This window comes from Protomyctophum bolini (genome assembly GCF_963924005.1).
Source record: "Protomyctophum bolini genome assembly, chromosome: 15".
Classification (NCBI taxonomy): domain Eukaryota; kingdom Metazoa; phylum Chordata; class Actinopteri; order Myctophiformes; family Myctophidae; genus Protomyctophum; species Protomyctophum bolini.
Window position 1 is genome coordinate 29,762,543 of NC_137876.1, and position 6,000 is coordinate 29,768,542.

The 6,000-nt window shown below is 40.8% G+C and overlaps 1 protein-coding gene across 3 annotated transcripts in view; it reads left to right on the top strand.

The window, feature by feature from the left end:
• Nucleotides 1-2,637: 2,637 nt before the first annotated feature.
• numb (NUMB endocytic adaptor protein) overlaps nt 2,638-6,000 on the top strand; it is a 65,234-nt gene continuing 61,871 nt past the window's right edge. For all 3 annotated transcript variants that reach the window (XM_080784425.1, XM_080784427.1, XM_080784426.1), the window contains exon 1: nt 2,638-2,790. The gene's annotated coding sequence lies outside the window, so the exon portion shown is untranslated. The remainder of the gene's footprint in view (nt 2,791-6,000) is intronic.

Genomic DNA, 6,000 nt, shown 5'->3' on the forward strand with positions numbered 1-6,000 from the left:
CGGTCTATGCAAAGAAATTATACATTTTGAAGAAGCTACAATACATGAATGAATAAATAAATGTTTCACGCCAAAAGAGAAAGAGGGAATGATACCAAGATGACAAACAATGACACAAATGAATAGTACAAAATCAACATACAAAAACAAACAAGTATGGGGAATTTACAACACTGCAGAAAAGCTCTTGCAATAATGTTTTCATTGGTGATGAATCCTTGTCATACTTAGATTAGGGCAATGAGAGACTTCATGTACAGCCTGAAACTGATCATTACAAATTGTAAATCTATGAGCAAAATGTACGTGTTCTTACAACATTACATACCATCTAACCATTTCACTGCAACATTTCACACATAGCCTATCACTTTTTGAAATGCACCATGACCATTTCTAACTGAGTGATGAACTTACTAAGGTAGGCTTTGAGAGATAGGCCTACGGATAAAGTTCTGCATGTAAAATTATCATTAAATAGTTTTACCATTCTCTCATAGTGAGTATTTAAATTTTATTGTAGAGGTTACTACATAATGTTTCATGATAATGCTACAAAGAAAAACATGGTCGTGTGGCTCCTCAACCATTGATATAGGATCCTCCTTGAAAATGTGTACAGATAATGACCACGAGGGGGCATATTAGGCTAAAAAATAGCTGACTCCCTCGTCAAAGACATTTTATGACTCCCACCATGACCTTGACAGGTTGATGAGTTAATACGTGCTGTAAAAGGGGGCCAAAAAGAGGACTGGATCTAAGATAATCTAGAGCGAGAAGGGAGATATGGATAGACGTAACGAAAGATATGAGGAAAGTAGGTAGAGGTAGAGGAAAAGGATTTAATTAGGCCTACTGACACAAGGTGACAGCTTGACAACTTTGTCACCCGTAGGCCTACGCGATTTTGCAACATATTTAAACTCTCGTAGATGTATTTGAGTTTAAATCTTTACGGCTTATCTTGTGTGACAAAACACACTAGACTAGAGACTACAACTCAGTCGCGTTTCACCCCATTCCGAGTCCTATAGCTATGTGTGGAATGCTGCTAATACTGATAAACTACTGCCCTTTTCTATTCATAGATAGGGGCCAGTTTTCTTTATTTTCTTTTCGTCATCATCGATGTGGGTGGAGTGGAGGCAAGCTCAGCAAAACGGTACCTGAATTATTAACTGCTTGTTTCACGTTAAGCCTTTTAAACATGATGTTATCGATTTTTGCCTATAGACTCTCTTAATCTTCTAGACCGTTTGCCCTTCAAGGAAAGCTATCATAATAAGTAATATTCAGTGTGAACCTTAAGAAACATTTTTTTAAGTGCTATTAAGATACACACGGCACACAATTGGCTGTTTTGTTATCCTTGAAGGCTTGAACCCAGATAAGGTCTAATTAGGGAGGAATGTGTGTCGAATCATTGACAGGTGCAAGAGTCCAACTTCACTTTTCCATAACACACACCTGCTATAATAACACCACCACACACACACACACACACACACACACACACACACACACGAATTAAGTAAGGGGTTCATATTCACATCACACTAGCGATAATGTGTGAACTTCACAAACATGCACATATCATAATGATATACCGTATGTATATAGGCTAGGCTACTAAAGTGGGGAATCATTCACCCTCTTCACTGACAAACCTCTGCTATCACTATCAGGCCAACAAACTGTGAATGCATGGCACGCTGGTTTTAAATAACGGGAAGTGTGGCCTGCGTTATTTGTACACAACTATCGTTGATTGATCGATCACCTTGAATGTGCATACATCATCCAATGAGTATGCACAGGGGGCGGTCGGTTGCTATGGACGAAGTCACGAAGTTTGGATCTGCGTCAAGTGGCTACAGCACAGCCCGGAAATAAACAGATGTTACCTTCGAAATTAAAGCATAACAGTCAGTCAGTCTGTCTGTCACAGAAGTTGATCTATTGAAGATTCTGACCTTCAAAGTACATAATTTTTGTTTTGATTGTATTGCTGTATTGTTGTATTGTTCTTTCTGCTTTGGCAATGTAAACGTATGTTTTCTCATGCCAATAAAGCCCTTTGAATTGAATTGAATTGTCTGTCTGTCTCGCACGCACACACACACACACACACACACACACACACACACACACACACACACACACACAGTCAGTGTCACTGCCGAATATTCAACAGGCTGCCGAGATAATAATGCTCAGCTTACTACCGCGTGTTATCACCATTTACCTCCTTTATGATGAATTCCTGTTCTGTTCTTTGGCTATATAGAAGTGTCTATTTGTATGTCTCTAAATGTTTTGATGAATTGATCGAGGTGGACCCTCTTGTAAACAAGTGTAATGCTGTATTGGGTCGTCCACTGACAGTTTAACAGTCTTTGTATTGAGTTGTGCTTGAAACGTACTGTAATTCTGCAAACTGTTAATACATATTTCAATCAATCAAACAATAGCTGATATTAGTGAGATACGCTCTGTGTTTACATAAAACACCTTCTAATAATAGTCGTCAACACCAAACATGTTATTTTGAAGTCCGTGACCGGAAGTGTAGTTCTTTGTTGTCGGCTGACTTGACACTGGTGAAGTTTGGTAGTAGAGTGGAGGAGTAGCAGCCATTCAGCAGCAGCGGTGGCGGTGGAGCAGCGATTGGACTGCGAGCGTTTCCCCAAGCACTTTCTGTGGAATTTGAATTATTTTCATACGGTCCGTGGGAGAATTGGCGACACCATTAACCGAACGTATTCTGGGGCGGCACGCTGACCACAGGTGAGGATGGACAGGTGTGGCGTTGTTTAATTAGCCACCTTGGTGATGATGCTCGTACTAGTAGCAGTTAGCTAAGCTAAGAACACTGATGAAAACCAGCGGTACGTACGCGGCTAATGCTAGTACACCGCTACTGTAATGCTATGCAGCTACTGTAATGTAATGCTAGGCAATGACTGCTGCTTTGCTTTTTGGTTGCCAGTTGCTGAACGCAGTACGATACATACATATGAGATAGCACCGCAGCAAAGAAAGCCTCCTAAAATGGAAAATGTTTACCATCCTTCGCAGGTGTTGGCAAGGGTCTATATCTCTGTCCTCTGACCAGTCAGTCACACACTCGCATTGGCCATCGCTTCAACTACTTTAACGTTAATAGCAGTGTTAACGAGTAGTTAATAACGCTATGGTGGAGTGGTGGTAACTCACCTGTGTCACCACCATGGCGTTATTACCTGGTAAGGAAGCGATGAGGTTGAAAATCCATCTCAGGCTGGGGCTGAGGCGACATGGGCACAATTGTCTACCTGACATGTTTGAGATTACGTTGATCGTATCGTGTAAGATAAGTTATCTTCTAGATGCGAGTCAGTACCTACTGTAGCCACTAGCCACCTGTCAAGAAGATTTGGTTCAAAAGATGCGACTAGTTTGTTTACAGAATAGCCAACTTCTACTTCCTTGTGGCAACCTCATGCATGTTGACAAATTCAGATAGAAACGGACTCGTTGGGAGTCTGATCATTCGGGATGTTTATTCTGTGCCCTCAGTTAGCTTAGGGGTTTAACAATTGTTTCAGTTCTAGTGTGATAGCTGGGGTTAGTTGGATAAACTGTACTGTAACATGAGTTAAATTAATCTAAGTTGTTTGCTAATATATTGTACAATAACTTGATGCACAACAGCACAAATCAACCATTTCAGCTGAAACACTGTTCATTGGTCATGGTCAATATCTGAATAAGTAGCTATGATAAATGAGTAAATGACAACACCTAGAGTTGTCTGTTTTATTGTTTGTTTTTGGAATTCTGTGTATTATGCTTTGTGATTGGAGAATTCCCTCCACAATCTGCAGTTTCAAACATGTCTTCCACGTTGGGTAGAATTGTGTCAGTCAGAACAATTCCCAAGCTCATCTCGGGGAGATCAGAATGTGTGAGCGAGTTGTGATTGACTGTGTGCCACCAAAAACCCAATGTACCAGTCTGTCAAGCATTTTGTTTTTCAGAGAAGGGGAGGAGGGGAGCAAGCAAAAGCCTTTGACTGGGGCTATTGTAATTGATGTTGAAATGACCTTTTTTACTCTCAGTATCAATCTCACTGTACTGTCTTTCACAGGCAGAACAGGCCGTCTTGCTTCTTGGCAGGGTATGCTTACTTCTTGACTATTACTAAGTTTAATTGTTATGGCAAAAGTTAAGATTTAATGTCAGCCAATGCATGCTGTTACACTCCACTTCTGTACCAACAATCTTTTGCCAGGGACAGAAGTAAACTTTTAAAGTATAGCTCAGTTCCTGCCATGTTTAGGGCAGCATGCTCCCTCTGTGACACCAAGATTTTCTTACCTTCCACAGCAGAGGACATTGGACAAGTGACTCTTATTGTAACTGGCCCAGCTCTGTGTCTGTGTGTGTGTGTGTGTGTGTGTGTGTGTGTGTGTGTGTGTGTGTGTGTGTGTGTGTAACTGAGTGATTTCTGCTGTGAGAGAGTGTCAAAGCAAGTTGTCCGCGCCAGGCTCACCTTGTACTGTTTATTTTTTACAATTTTATTTATACATTTTCAGGTTTAAAAGACAAGACATACTTTACAAACAATCACATCATATACACAAACCCTTCCCACCCCCCCATTCAAGTAAAAATACCGTGTGCTGTTTATTTGTCTTCTTGTTTTGATTCACGTTTAGAAGTGGGGTTAGTAGAATCAGGATCTCAAATGTACTTCTGACCCCGTTTCAAAACTTTCAATGCAAGAAGCCTAAAATAGGTCCTGGGGAAACTGCAGCAGTTTTGCTAGGCATGTTAGTGGTCTTCATTGTTCTTTTACAATACAAACAAGAAGTCATCACACAGTAAAATCCTCAGTTTTAATTTAACTCAGAGTGAACAAATGGAATACCTGTTAATTAAATTATCACCTAATTTACATATAGACCTGTACTTTTTGTACATTATCATTATGACTGAGACAATACACCCTACCACACAAATGCACATAAAATCTAGTCTAGATGAAGGACTTTTACTCCAATATGTATTGCCGTAGGCAGCCTCTTCATTAGAGGTGCTTAATTGCTAAATTCAACTCCATCAGCACGTTCTTTTTAAACAAAGTGTATTTTATTTTTATATGAGTGAGTTTTGCTTGGGGTTACTACTCCAGCTTTGAACACTCAAGTTCTTTGAGATCCCCTGACCGGGACAATATCTCAGTTCTTAATGAGGTCCTGTGGGGCTTGTTGAGAGACTCTTTTTGTCTGTCTGTTTCGGCAGTAGCGGATTAGCTCTGGGATGGGTGGGGAGACCGGGTCACTATATTCAAGGAATTGTCTTTCATTTTTCCACACCCTCCACACCCCATTTCTCAGAATTTTGTGTATCTCAAATTATATCTGCCCTCTCTCTCTCTGTGTCTTGTTCTCTCTTTGTGTATTTTTTCTTCTGTGTGTCTGTCATGGTTAGTCTGGGAAGCTATCTCTGTCATTTTCTATGTATCTCTCCTTCTGTGTCTCTTTCCTCCGTGTGGACAGTATGGTGCTCAGAAGCTCCTTTGTCTCCGACTGCGGCGGGCCCTGGGCCCCCTATATACAGCGATACCTGAGCCCTCGGCAGTGGAGCAGCTCATGCTTTATTCACAGCATGCTGATCTCTGCTTTAATTACGAGTGACCCAGGATGGGAGTGACTCGATGCTGTATTGTTGAGAGGGTGTTTGAGGTGGCGCAACACCAGCCACAGTTTGCAGCCATTATGCTGTGACTGGTTGCAGACAGTACCAGACCCATATAATTAGATAGAAATCCAAACTTGTGAGCCCCAAACGGTTGTGTTGGTCGACATTTCATAACGTTATGACATTGTTAAATAGGATAAAATTGCATTTGGTGGGTTTAACTTTTGATTCAAAGGAATTTGTCATTTTATCTGATTTTTAGGAAAAAGTTAGTATCCTGATGTGTAGTAGAATTCCATACACTTGAGAGGG